Raw genomic sequence first — 15,230 nt, forward strand, 5'->3', positions numbered from 1 at the left:
CACTGTTCCCTACCAAATAAAATGTTCTTTTTTTGTTACTGAATGATAACGAAGAAAAGAAATGGAAGAGAAGAACGAATATACCGGTTTCATCGCTGTCTCTTTTATCTATGAATTCTTTGGTCAATTTAAGATAAATATTTCTTTAATAAAAATGTTGAGATGGTAGTTTTTATATTATTCCAACAATTTTGAAAATAAATAAGTATAAAAAGAATTGATACAGTATGAGGATAATTTTTTTAAAATAATTATCAGTACTATAGTATTTTTTTAAATAATTATCGGATACTTTTTAATCTAACTGAATTAAATTCGTTATCTATTTGGATATTTAATAATGGGAAATTTTAATTAAAATATGGTAGTACAAAATTCAATTAATTTAAATTCAATTAAAAGAATCTTTACATATTGATTTATTTCATTTTATGATATTTCTGTTCAAAAAATATGATTCAATTAAAAAATATCTAGTTGCACGAACAAATCGATCAAAATTACTTCAAAGATATGATGACTATGATGAAATAATCTTGCAAGATATTCAAACAAAATGCGAAAGAATTAATATTTATAATGCAAGAAAAGTAATGAAATATTGCTCTTTCCTTGCAGTCTTCTGTTAAGTTTTATCATGGATTTTAAAACCACAAGAGATGCCCACTCGGATGAAATCAAAGAAAATGATACATCGAAAAAGCTACTGAAAAAAATAATAAAAATATTTTTATTACTTGACTATTTGAGATAAAATAGTAAGTTTCAAAATAACGAATCATGTCATACATAACATTGTAATGATAATATTATTCTGCTTAACTGCAGTATTATATTCTATAAATATAAATCATAATTAATAAAAAGTTCCAAATTAAGTTATTTAAATTATACTAATAATATAAATTTGATTTATATAATTAATATAATTATTGTTCGTAATTGACATAATATTTATGTCAAAATAATTTTATAATTTTATATTTGATATCTAATTTAAGAATCCGAAATAGGAGATTTTATTTTTGAAAAGAACTGGAAAATCAATTATTTATATTTTTTAGTAATCGCAATGCATTAACTCATTATCGTAAAATTGCAAAACTAATAGAACATTAATTTTGATATGTGAGCCGTGATCAAAACGTCGATCAAAATTTCCATTCGTGGTGGCAGTAGTCATATATGAACTGTATGACGACACACATGATGGAATTTTGGGAAAAGCTAGAGCTGTGTGGGAATCCCTGAAAATTTATAACCCGGTACGGCCGGTTTTTTAATGTCACACGCATCGCGATTTACGCGCAAGTGCATGAAACCGGGCTACCGGTCGCTTGGTCCGCTGGTCGCCGCAAACATGTTGAAAATCACATTGGGGCTCGTTGCGTTATCGATCTTCGATGTTCGAGGCTATCAAGCGATTGCTTATCGCATACGTTCGTCTTGATACCCACGCGAATCGCGAGCATTCATTTTTTTCTCATTCGCTGACCATCGGCGCGATAATCATCGTCGAAAAATAATCAAAAGTTTCGTAGTTGAATGAAAATTTTTTATTACAGAGTATATTTTAGCCTGTCCTCGTCCTCTCCTCGTCCAGATCCTCACTATTTCAAATGAATACTCGCGTTGCATGCTGCGTGCCAAGCTATACTATAAGTCACGCTTCGTTTTATTGAAACGCCACCTTTCCATTCACGGATGGACTGTCGGAAATTGCAAGTAAATTCTTTACGAGCGGCATGAAAGCTACAATTCAACATTTCAACGAGGCCCATCGCTTGGGAGGATGGGATTGAGTCGTTACGAGAACGAGGAACAATGCGCGATTGCGGGAGGAAAAGGTATTTTCAGTGCTGCTACGATTTTTGCGAATGTACTTCTATAGCGAGACTATAGATGAACGTGTGAAAATTTCACTTCACACTTGCATCAATTATTAGCCTCCGATTATTATCGAAAAAAGTTTTCTTGATTTAATAACTTAATAAATTTTAAAAATTGTTGCTTGTCATGTGCAAACATTTACATCCTATAGTAGGTAGTAAAAAATAGCAAACAATTACAGAATAGATACAGAAACAATTATAAATGGACAATGACATAATCAAGACACTAAATACATTTGTAAATGTGGTGAATGCATTCAGGCGCTGATTGCACATAGTAAACAGATTTCGTAGCTCCGCGGGGAGAAATATAAATAATCCTTAATATAACACATAAATTATTTTCCCGTAGTTACGCGCAGTTTGGTAAATTAATTGTAAGAATTAATTGTATTCTCGTACTTATATAGCAAAAAGAAGATGCGGGATGAAAGCAGAGGAGATGGACCGTTAACGAGGAGAGCGCATAAAAGGGCTTCGGATACTTTTAGTGTAAAAAAAAAAAAAGAAATTAGATTTTAAATATGAAGCCCCGCTTCTGTGGACCAAGCGGCTAGTCGACTCCTTTGACGAGAATGAAAAACGTCGGACGAAACACGCGCCGCGTGGTACCGCTCTTTCCGCTGCATTCTGCATGCAAAACACTTTTTAATTAATCCGTGAAATATGTAGTTTAGAGCGACTGACGCGGTGCGCGGGGCTCCGCCGGCGCGTCTAATGGTAATGGAATTCCAATTAGAGTTTGCATTCTTTATGGACGAACGCGGAAACGAACAAACATCGGCCGATAGCGATGAGCATCAAAGCGTGCAGCGAGCGGCTGTTACGCCCGCATTTAATTAGCTCCTTGCTGCTATATCGAATGGGTTGCACTTTCGGCGCGATGGCGACCGACACCACAACCGGCCGTGTTTATCGCATTAATTACCTGGGCTGATGAAGTGGCAACACATCAAGCAATCCAAATACATTGATTTTTAACAATCAACATTTCAACATTTTTTTAGCGTTTCTAAAATGTAATTATTACACCGTTTCTTTAAAAAAAAAATAAAATTATTTTAAAAATAGAAATAAACTTTTATCTTTAACTTTTATCTTTTATATATCTTAATCATCTTTTATTTATCGTTATTAATTTTAGTCATTAAGATTGAAATGTAAATTTTATTAGAGTCTATTTATAAAAATATATATAATATAAATTTTTGTTACATTTATTTATTGCTTAATTATTATATTATATTTATAAGAAAAATGAGGAAATTGGAAATTTTATTTGGAAATTGTAAGCATATTTAATATCGCAAAAATATCCATAATTGCAAAATTTATCGTATCTTCTACGTTCATCACATAAAAAACGTGTTAGCTTTACTTTCGATTATCTTTGTGCATGCGTAAGACCACGGGGCGTGATTCCGTACTGCCGATGCGTAATTACGCAGAAACATGCATGATACGTTGTAACATCACAAATGTTTGGTCGACACACTGCATGGGCGCGAGAACCGCCGCATCGCTTGATCGCGCGGCATCGAAATTTCGTCAGATTTCAGCAACCAGGTAAATGATTTCGGTGCCAATATCAATGCTCGGCAGTTCAATTAATTTTCAACTAAGCGTATAAATTATGTCGAATATGCAGCTACGACCGCTGTGCGTTTGTCGTGTCGATGGCTTCCCAATTAACACCCTACCGTAATATCATTTCACAACATAGTTTTCAATATTCTACTTCAACGTATTGTAGTCTCCAAAGTGCGTAAAAAATTAACATTATAATCTACTACTTGAAAATCTGTCACTGACAAAAAATGCTACTCTTTTATTACTATGCATTTGATAAATATGTTACTTGCATCCATTAACTATATTTAAAGAATATCTCTTTTACATTTAAAATCCCGCAGAAGTAATATATTTATTATGATACTTTTATTTTATGATATTACGATTTTGTGATTTTTTTTATTAATCTGTTCGTCGTATATCAAACATTGAAACGAGTCGTTGTAAAATTGTATTAGCGATGAATCGAAATATGAAAATATGAAAATATGAATCGAAATTACGGTATAGGGAGTTTAACGAGGTGTAGAGATGTATATTGTAGAAGCGGTGTGAATAATCGGTCTCCCTTAACCGATCATTGAAATCTCTTCTCGCGCAACGTAGCGGACCGATCGATTACAAGTCTAAAGAATTAATCAAGCAATTGGCTTTATATACGATGGTATTCAAAGCTATGTAATTACGACAACAGAATAGAGTGAAATATTTTTCCGATAAAAGATCGATCAGATTATTTCACTGCGGTTCGATATTTCGTTTCGCAATAACATCCGGCAGTGCCTCTTTGTCAAACGACTATGAATACCGCAACTTGTCATAATTACGCGCCATACGCCAACGTGTTTATCGTCCCTTGTCACATTTCACGAATGGTCGAATGCATTCATTTATTTAATTAAAAAAAACTGACGTGAATCGCATGTTCTCATCTGTCTATATTTTTATAGATGTGGTAAATCATACACCATAGATCGGAATATATCGATATCAATATATCGATACTAACCATAAATGTCGTTTCCATTTAGCAATATCAAAGTTTTAAAAACAACTAAATGAACATGAATGAACATGTTCAAAATGGAACTGTTGTTTACAGTAATAGCTTAATATAAAAACGATTATTCGATTTACACATTGCAATGTTACAGTTAATTCTTGTGTGCATGTGTGTCCTAAAAACGTTATGCGGCGTAAACAAATAAGTTTTTATAAAATATATTGATTTCCAGTGAAAATAAAAGAAAAGGAATATATATCTTATTGAGAAAAATCAATTCATATTTTTAATATAACGTCTAAATCCGATTTTAATAACACTAAATTTAATTATTTCTTATTTAATGATCTTTTTATATAAATTCTTTTATTTATTCAGTATTATATTACATATACATATTACACATATATTTGATTATAATAATGATTAATAATAGTAAACAATATTAATTTTATATCACATTGAAAGATGGCAGAAATAATAAAAAAAAATTATTATGTTTTAGTTTTATGTTATATTTTTATGGATTTTATTCATAAAATCTTTTGAACATAGCTACAAAAGATATTTTTTTATATTTTAATCGACATTGAACAATACATACAAAAAGTAATTATCATGAAATGAATCCATATACCACATGGTTCGTCAATGCTGCTACTATTAATGTTTTACGAATTTTATATGGAAATTCGAAATATCTGTCACAATATGCAATTATACATGGTACAGTAAAAGTTTGCAGGCATCGCAGTCGGCGATAAAGTTACGACGACATATACGCAGATAAAATCTGCATCGCGTTTTATTCATCGATCATTTCAAAGAGGACAATATTAATGACGGTAAATCGTAATAGCTGTATTATGAATCATAATTTTATGGCGTCGCGGCATCGGATTGGATTTCGATTTTCGACTCTTAATGCACGCGTTCACAAATTATTTGCATTTCCATTTTATATCATTTCGAACTCATTCTCAGCAATATAACTTATAAAGTTAGCATATTGTCATATACATACATTGAAATAAAATATTTTATTATGGAATATCATAAAATTAAAACTTAAACAGAATTTGAACATTGAGGCTTAATATTTTTCGCGTCTGGCAACCACTTTTTTCACAATTTTGTCACTCGAACCTCTTTCAACATTACGAGTCGGATATTTCCAGTCCAGAGAATAAATTTTTTATTTCCACGTGCACGACTTTTTAACGATTGGCTTCTAGAGCAGCATAGTCGACGTACCGGTCATAGTAACTCGAAATAAGCGAAGTCGCGAAAACGGGCGAATAATTTTTTTTCGTTTCCATTACGTGCCGCACAATTCCTGCGGTCTCATAAATCTCCCTCGCCCTACGTCGACTATACGGCGTCCAGTGTAATCGTCCATTACGTACTAGATTCTCGTCGAACGACGACGGCACCTCCATTTGTTCTTTGCGTAAGGGTATATCGGGTATCGCTAAGAGAACCTCGTCGTTTCTTCGTTTCCGAGTCCATTCGGCCAGTAAGGATAGAATAGCATATATCGTTTTCTTTCTTCCTTCTCGCGGCAAAATACGAGAAGAGACGTACACTATTTCACTAGAATCTTTTTTCTATTATTAGATATTTTAATATATATATATATAACTTATATGCATATATATATTATATACTTATTATTATATACTTTATTGTATACTTTCGAGAAAATTGTGAAAAAAATATGGCTTTCATAAATCAATTCAATTAACGCGAAATAAATTAGCTTGTACTACTTTAATATTTTAAATTTAACAATTAACAATTAATTGCTAGTTCTCATAAATAAAAGATCAGTAAATATTTTATTTAGAAATTTTATGTACGCTCAACCAGAATTTTTGTTTTGAATTTCACAAAAATTATGCAATAAAGTTTTTGAATATTCTAAACATAACTTCGTATTTTTAAATATTTAATACCTAAAAAAGTGAAATATGCAATTTGCTGCATAAAAATATTAATTCAATTGAACATCCGATAGAAACAACTTAAGGAAAGTAGATTCAGTCGTCTCAAAGGCTAGAGCTCTTATCTTCTCGCAGCGTTTCGGTAGATATGATATCGATGAATATGATCTCGCGAGTGAGGGGCTGTGTGTTGAAAATTTCCCTAAAAATTTTATCCACCGGTATCTGGAGAGCGGCGGCAGCGGAACGAAGAACAGCGGGACTACATTAATTAGACCCACAATTACGGTAATGGGAGAGTTCGTGCGTTGCAATTATCGTAGCGCCACGAAGGCAGTTAATTAAGAGAAATTCAATTAAGCCCTTTCGGCCACGCGAGCGAGCATTCGCCGGGACGGAGAGAGAGGCTCAGCGCGCGTGCATCGCCACGAAGTCGATTTTCCCGCGAGAAAATCTATTTCTCCCTCTTTTTCGCAGCCTCCCATCGTCCCACGCGGCATCGTTAATTCCGCACCGATTCGATTGGCGTGCCGCTTGTCCAACGCGGATTTTTTTTTTGTCACTTCAACGAAGAAACGCGGACAGGCGGAAAAACCAGTGGTTTTGCGGTGATTTTCGGGGAACATTATTGAAACAGACGACTTGTTTCAGATGTCGAAAAAGTGGGCAATTAATCGCCCACTTTTCATCAAGAAAACGCTTTACTAAAAATAGTTCTTTTTTTATGTAAAACATTAGGGAATTTAATATTGAAAGATCGCGGTATTACTTTACTTGTCGATACATAACTCAAATATTATATTTGCGACAATTGTAACGTATTTAAAAGAATACAGGGTTTAAAATGTTGCCATACATGGATGGAAACGATATTTTAATAAATAATGGTACGATTCTATTTTTCACATTTTCCAGATATAAAATTTTAAAAGCAGGAAATAAAGGAAAAAGCGCAAAAACATCGTTTTTAGTTGTTTGAACAGATGTATTGGTAAATGATCAGTTATCATTAGATGTATGACTACTAAATTTATCTTTATTTTACTATTTTCTTCTTTCACCTAGAAAATATGATTATATTACATTAACTCAGAATAGAAAATATAATCTTATATATACTTTTAATTATTTATAATATAGAAACTTAAAAAAAAAAGTAAAATTATGCGTATATGTGATTTCATACCAATTTTGATCAAAAGTTTTATCTCATAATTTTATATTTTAATTTATTTTTAATATTAAAACATTTCGAAATGAAAGAAAATCGAATCGTATGGAAGACAGTTGAGATAGTCCCTTCGTTTGAGGATAGTCAAATAGAGCAATCGCAACTAGATCCTTACAAAGTCGCATGTTCATTGTAACTCAACTGAATTTACAAATGTTTTGAGATTCTAAGAATGTTAAAACCGACGACATATTTTAGATGCCGAAACAATCACAAAACGAACATCCGTATCACATAATGGGGAATGTCATTCGCGACCGAGCCATCACAGAATTGTTTCGCGTAACTAATTTTGCCGTTTTGACGAAAACGCGAGCGTCAGCTTGCATTGGCATCGAAACGTGAACATTACCTTAGATGGTTGAGGAATTTCCGCGGGCAAACGCGAAACTCTGGGGATGTAAACGGCGAGCGTAAACCAAAACTTACCATCACTCGTAATTCCATCGGTATTCGACAACAAGAGGTGAATATCAATAAAAGATCAGCACTTTTGTTCCAATATGAACGAAAAAATTTTCTGAGTGATGTCAACGCATATATTTATATAATTTATATAATCAAACTCATCAAAATTCTTCAATGTACAATGTACAAAAACATCTCCTTTCCTTTAGTTAATTTTTTTTCTTACGAGATATTCATTTGTAAACTAATTTTTTCAATTTTTAATATATCGTATATAACTAAGAACTTTTCATTTGAATAAAAATTAATCCTAAACATCGCGCGTTTCGCTCTCTCTCTCTCTCTCTTCATTTCTCCTCCTAGAAGGAATAAGAAATACAAATATAAATAAAGAATAAGGAAAATATGTGTAATTATATATGAGTTTCTTCGCGAGAGATACCATTTGCTTGCACGAGTTTATTTCTTCTCCTTGGTTTCTTAATGCCGCCAAAAGTTTTAGTGTACACTTGGGAACTCGCTCTCTGAGAAATTCTCGGATTAACTTTGTAACAGAAAACACTAAACGCGCTATGTCAAGTCTTCATGTTCCCCCAGAATCATAAACATCCAACAATATTGCGAAACCTGACGAAAAAAAACTATCTTTCTTCCAATTTTTTTACATCTAAGCTTGGAAAGGAAGAAAATTCATGCAAGAATTTAAAAAAATTCTTCCATAAATTTCCTTTTTAAAATATTCACTTTTTTTACTAAGAACTTTTATATCTATACATTTGTATAAATATATTTATACAGATATATGAATTGAATACAACAGATTAATTAATTTCTCTTATTGATTGAAAATCTGAACGTCATCATTTTACGTTGTCAGAGAAGTGTAAATGTTGCCTCGTTGGATGAATCTGCCTGAAGCAATGGTGATACTCGTGACAGACACAAACGTCTTGTTAACGTCAACCATGACGTGAAACGCGCGCGACAGCGATATGCAACGTGACAAAGTCAGTTTGCACAGATATGAATGTAAAATATAGCTCTTCCATTTGAATGCTGGTGCAACGCAAACATTGATTAGAGCATATCTTGAAAGCTGCGTTTATTTCGACGCAAAGTTCTTTTATTTTAATTATATTATAGCTCTGGTGTGAATATTAAATATAATAAAGCACACAAATAAAGCACGTTAATAATTTGCCAACAATCAAGACTGTACGGCATTGTGTTTATGCAAAATGCACGAATAAATTCCATCTGATGATATATCGCGCTTGCTTCGAACAAAAATCTGTTTTCCTTTATTAATTCCAACAAACAAACACGCGTCGTGTATTAAAAATTGTGTGATAATAAACGTAAACGTGACGTTATTAAAGCATAGAAAAGCGAATATGAGACTCAAATGGGCTGTTAATATGAAGCGTGACATGAAATAAACAGCCGTACGATGGATGAGCGTTATGGTGTTTTTATAGAAGAAAAAGGAGTATCGCGATTGCTTAGCAAGCTTTATGAGGTAGTCTGTTAAACATCACGATGGAATACTAATTTCTCTGACATGTATCTGTAATCCTCCGAGACCAAACCCAGTTTTTGTCCTTTTCACTTGCGTTTGAAACCTTTTTCTCCCTTGTGACTAGAAATGTCATTAGATCTCTGTATATATGGTAGCAATATCACATTATTAAGTCTCGCAAGATCGATGCACGAATCTAAAATAATTTAATACAGATTAAAAGATAGTAAAACATAATAAAAGCAGTAATATAAAATAAAATAATATTTTAAAATAGTATATTAAAATAGTATATTATAATAGTTAAAACAGTATATTATAATAAAATAATAATAAATTACTTATAATAAATTTATAATAAAACAACATAGTTATTCAATTGCTTAATAATATTTTATTTCGTCTTCTTTCTGTTTTTATTTGTTGATTTTAATATTTATTTTTATAGAAAAATATCAAAGTTACAACTAATTCATATAATAAGTTTCACTATGCTGATTACAAATATATCAATTTCGCCAAATTCCATTTGATTACAAAATGCTCATACATTTCTAATTGCTTCAGAATGAATAGTAGCACATAAGTCTGCTAAAGCATAAACAATGTATATCTGAAATAAAATTCGTATTATGATTTCAATCGGTCACGATAAAAAATATTTCCATTGTACTTATCCGCTTTCACGAATTGTATACGTATATGAGTCTCAAAAACAAAAGAGAGTATTGTTAAATTCAACTAATTTGGCAATATTTCTTACAACGACAGACGCAAATCGAATACAAACGGTGTTAGTGCGTTTCAGATTTCGGATATATCTAGTCGATTAAACAGAAACTCAATAATTGCAGCTGATAAAACAAGTTGGATATAATAGATCCTATTAAATTACTGAAGCGTTTATTTAAATGTAGATTTAACTCAGGTCGCGATCATTTGATTGATTTCCATGTGTTTAACAGAAGATGGAACAAAGCGCGTCCAAATTTTATCTGTTTTTGGATGAATTCGTTGATTAGATTTTTAATTTTGTTAATGAAGCACATACTGTAGGTATGAAACGCGTAGGAACATTAATCCATTAGTGCGATCCAATGTGAGTAGTTCATATCAGCAACATTGAAGCCGTTGATACGATACACAAGTTAAATTTCAAGTTAGCAATCTTAGTTCATCATAGAAACTGGTTAGTTTATCCTGGTTTACCTAATTAATCCAATGTTAATTAACTAATGTCCACTTCGCGCTCCTATACTTACCGGATACAATCATTGAGATTTTGATCTTAATAGTAAGAACAATACAATTTTGCGAAAAATCATAAATGGCAAATGCTGTTAATTAATATCTAATTAATATGAAATCTGATCTCGAAATCCCAATTTTTGTCTATATTTTAGCAAATCAATATGGTATTGGAAAAATCAATATCTTATTTGTATAAAAAATTCGCATGTTAATTTATATAATAATTTAAATAGCGAATTTATTGCAAGATAATACATAACACGGACTAATCTATAGGAATACAGGAAATACGTAAGACAAATGTGAATATGAAGTTTATGTCTGTTCAGAAACTCTTTTGAAAAGTAATGATAAAACTTTTATAATAGAAAAGTAAAGAATGAATTTCTTACTTTTTCTACAATGAATATGTTAGAAAAGTTAATATAAAAAATTTGAACTATTTTACAATTTTAATTTTAATTACTTCATTTTTTAATTTGCTAATCTAAAAAAATATAATTATTTTATTGCATAAGTAGCACATATAAAAAAACATAAATTAAGAAAATTTATTTATACTAAGGGAACTTATCCATAAATCAAGGTACTGAAAGATTCTGTAAAGTATAAATTACTGTGATCACTTGTTGATCGTAGCCTAAATAAACAGTGAAGCGCAATAAAATTTGCTTTGCTAATGCGTTTTACTCGAACGGACATTTTAATCAATACGAATGATGACAATTATTGGAAAATTAAGCAGACAATTTGTTAAAAACAGTTCTAATCGGCATTGCACAACAGGAAGGTTTTTCTCTTACATTTAATGACGGATTTATACGATGACATGTGTATATGTGCGCGCATAATATTTATATATAGATACATGTATAAAAAATGAAGCGCTTTTCTTGCTTGAAAAATATCTCTTCTTGAAAAATATTAGCTCCATCCTATAAAATTCAGCACTCATTGCTGTCAAAATCCCTTAAGAGACTTCACTCGCTTTCGCGTTTCATCAAAAGAGAGAAAACGGATGAAGAAAGCAAGGGCTTCCTTTAAAGCTAGAGACTCGAATGTTCTGGAAAATCTCGATGATACTGAGGGATTTGTCTACGCGTATTTGTGGCTTTTCAAATCAAATTTGTACGCAGATAGGTAGACAGATGCGTGCGAATGAAGTCGGACATCCAGGCAATTCTGGCGAGGTAGGGTGGGAAAGGGGAAACGGTCACTGTTTGAGTTCCAATTTGCGTTTAATAATTGCATTTGATTAATATTCATTGGAATGCAAAATGGCCTGGTGAATTCAACGACCAGGTCGCTCGCACGCTCACGCGAAAGGAAATAAGGATCGGCGAGTTAGTATTTTCACGAACTTTTGGCATTGTCTCGTCGTTACCGCAGCTCACCGTCAGAACGGGGGTAATAGACGGGGATAATAAATCGAGGGCAACGGTGTCATGTTTTCTCCTTGCTCTAAGTGCGCAAATGATAATGGCTTTGAGACTGGCGCGAGCGCGCGAAACGACTTATTTGTGCGAAAGGTTTCGAGTACACGTCGATCCGCGTTACTTCGCGTTCTGGTTTTTTCTAAAGCGTCGCTTCGCTGTCTTCGTTGAGCGAAGCAAAAATATAGGACAGTACCGAGCGAGAGAGCGTTCACCCCCTATGTAATACCATGGGACGTTTCACGAGATTTGCATCAAACTCCAAAAGCATAACCTCTGATGAATTTAGCGGCGATTTTTCCTCGACAGGAAGTTAGTTAAACGCAATATCTTTCTTTGCAACTTTTGAAATTTCGTACATTACGTATTCCCGCAACTAAGTCTTGGATTAATATTCCGTTAAAATGAACTTTAATAGAAGTTCATCGAAGAGCAAGGTTTTGTTAACCGTTTAGATCCCTGAGGCTTATTTCGTTCAAAGTTTCTAAAATTCAGCATTAAATAGCTCTCGATAATCATGTTTCAAACACAAAATACATCTATTAACAAGGAATTTATGGAAAAACTCTCTCAAAGATTCGCTCGAGATTATTCGATAGATTTTTTTAAGAAACTGCAGTTGCAACATAAGAAGAAAAAATTCGGATTTGCATATAAATAAAAAAAAATCACTCTTAAAAAATATTCACTAAGTTTACTCGGAAAACAAATACATCTAGGAGCACACATACAGAAGTGTCGACACACAAGTGCACTGGGAATTGTGAATACATCGAGAGAGCAAAGGCTATTTCCAGGTTCGCGATCCTACGAAACAAAAGGAATTTACAATGAGCAAGTTCCGTTCGACGCCAAAGCTTCAATGGTAAATCGAAAACTTTCGTCTCTAGGATCCTATCCTCTTTCTTTCATAGACATCAACTTCGCTTGCCAATTCTATTTAGAAACTGTCGATCTCCCAGCTAGTAGAAACACCACGAATTGATCAGACTTGACAAGAACCTAGGTCCAAATAGAAGATTACGTCGCAATTCTAAGGGATTAGCACTCTCACATTCTCCAAAAATCGATTGTTTCTATATTTTTGGGTCAGTAGAAACACATGACACAAATCAGATGCGAAAACTTCGACGAAATAAATATACGTAGACCATACATGAACGAGATAGTACACAGTATAAATCCAAATTATCAATCGATGGAAATAACATAGCATTTCCTCAAAATAAATACTTTGAATAATTTTATGAATCAATTTGTTTAAAAATTAATAGCAGTACTTTTATTACTAATTTTACAAATTAAATGTATCATATTTCTAAGTATAAATGAAGAATGATGTAACATAAGATAACATAAGATGACTTTCGAATTGTAAAAATCGAAACTTCTAATCAGTAGATATATTTAGGAGACAAATCAGATTGTTTTTAGATAGAAAGATATATTTATTTAAGAGATTTATGATTTTCCATGTTTAAAAAATATTTTTATAACTTTCTATTCAAACTAGTAGAAGAACCACGTAACATATCAGACATTCTTAGATGCAAATAGAGAAATGCACAACTATCTCACATTTTTAGGTTTTTAAGATTTAAATATATCTTTCTCAAGCATCCTCGTAAATAGCAGAAGAATCACGAAACAGACCTCGCAACTTTCCGGATACGACCAAGACATTGTAAATTAACAATACAAGAATGGACACTATCGCACTTTCAGAAAACGAGCATTTCTCCTGCATTTCTCTGTACCAGTTTCCTAGCCAGTAGAAAGATCACATTACAAATCAGACACTGCAATTGCCTAAGCGCAAGTAGAACATATCACGTGAACATCTACAGACACACTCGCACTTTGAAACAATAAGTCCCTGTACCTTTCTCGGCCAGGTCGATCTCGATCCACAGACTGGAGATTTGGAGGCTATCACTTCTCGCGGAGAAATCCTTCACCTCGTTGTTTCCTCGCACCTTTTTCTTCGTTTCCAAGTTACGGGTTCAACGTCCTTGACGTTTATGATGGGAAAAGGTTTCGTTACCCTTCCATCGACCATGGATTTGGTAGGCGGAATGCCTGGGGATTATCGTGCGTATGGTCCACGCATCACCCGTATGGTTCAGCTCCGTAAGGTGACGAAACGCCGTCGACAAGTACGCAGGCACGCAGTGACGCGAAACGACGTGCGTCGCGACGCCTCCGACACTGACGGTCACGTACTTAACCGAGCGACGGCGGAAGGCGAACTGGACCGAGCGCCGGAGACTGCCTTTGGCCACTGCTGCGTGAACGGTTTGGTGGTGGCCGCTTTTGCCGGCAACGAGGACGGCCACCGCGACGACGACGCCGACGCCGATGCTGCTCACGGCAACCATGGCGCGACGCGGAAACCGCCGGAGCGCCCTCATCTCTCTCGCTAGCCCCCTCCCCCCTGCGACCTCGGCTCCTCGTTTCATCTCACTTCAACCCTCCAAACGTCGTCCTTCTCTCGACCGCCCGGTAGAGCTATCTCCCCACTATTCTATCGATCCTACGGGAGAGGCCCTCCGCGTTCCATTTGCCTCGTTCGAACGGAGACTGCGAATCGCGCTCGTACCGCCTGGATCGTCGTGGAGAAATCTGGAGAGAGGGTCGCAAGGAGAAGAGAAGACAGTTTGTCGGCGGGTTAATTCCTTATAGAGTTCTTTCCTTGAGGCGTGAGAAATTGGATTGTTAATAGATCGGCCCGCGTTTATCGACAGGAATAAGCTTGCAAGAAGCTTAATGTTGCGAACGAATGCGTCGAAAGTGAATTAAGCGTCAATATTGCAATCAATAACAACTCTCTCGGTAGCATGATTGAGTACAGACGAGAGAGAAACAAGTCATCTTGACCAACAAAATTAAATATTTTCTCGATATCACATCAATCTAACGATGTATCCATGATATTCTTAAAAGAAAAAAAGATACAGTAACGACAACGTTAAATACGT

The 15,230-nt window shown here is 33.9% G+C and overlaps 1 protein-coding gene across 8 annotated transcripts in view; it reads right to left on the reverse strand.

Moving 5' to 3' along the window:
- Positions 1-14,636, reverse strand: part of KaiR1D (Kainate-type ionotropic glutamate receptor subunit 1D) — a 219,091-nt gene extending 204,455 nt beyond the window's left edge. For 4 of the 8 annotated variants that reach the window (XM_089077880.1, XM_089077881.1, XM_089077883.1 and 1 more), the window contains exon 1: positions 14,135-14,634. The gene's annotated coding sequence lies outside the window, so the exon portion shown is untranslated. Of the gene's footprint in view, positions 1-14,134 lie in introns of all 8 variants that reach the window. The other 4 variants (XM_089077884.1, XM_089077879.1, XM_025219641.2 and 1 more) reach the window with 4 other exon arrangements.
- Positions 14,637-15,230: the final 594 nt, after the last annotated feature.

Source organism: Pogonomyrmex barbatus, unplaced genomic scaffold, assembly GCF_055798465.1.
Source record: "Pogonomyrmex barbatus isolate J1 unplaced genomic scaffold, ASM5579846v1 scaffold20, whole genome shotgun sequence".
NCBI lineage: Eukaryota > Metazoa > Arthropoda > Insecta > Hymenoptera > Formicidae > Pogonomyrmex > Pogonomyrmex barbatus.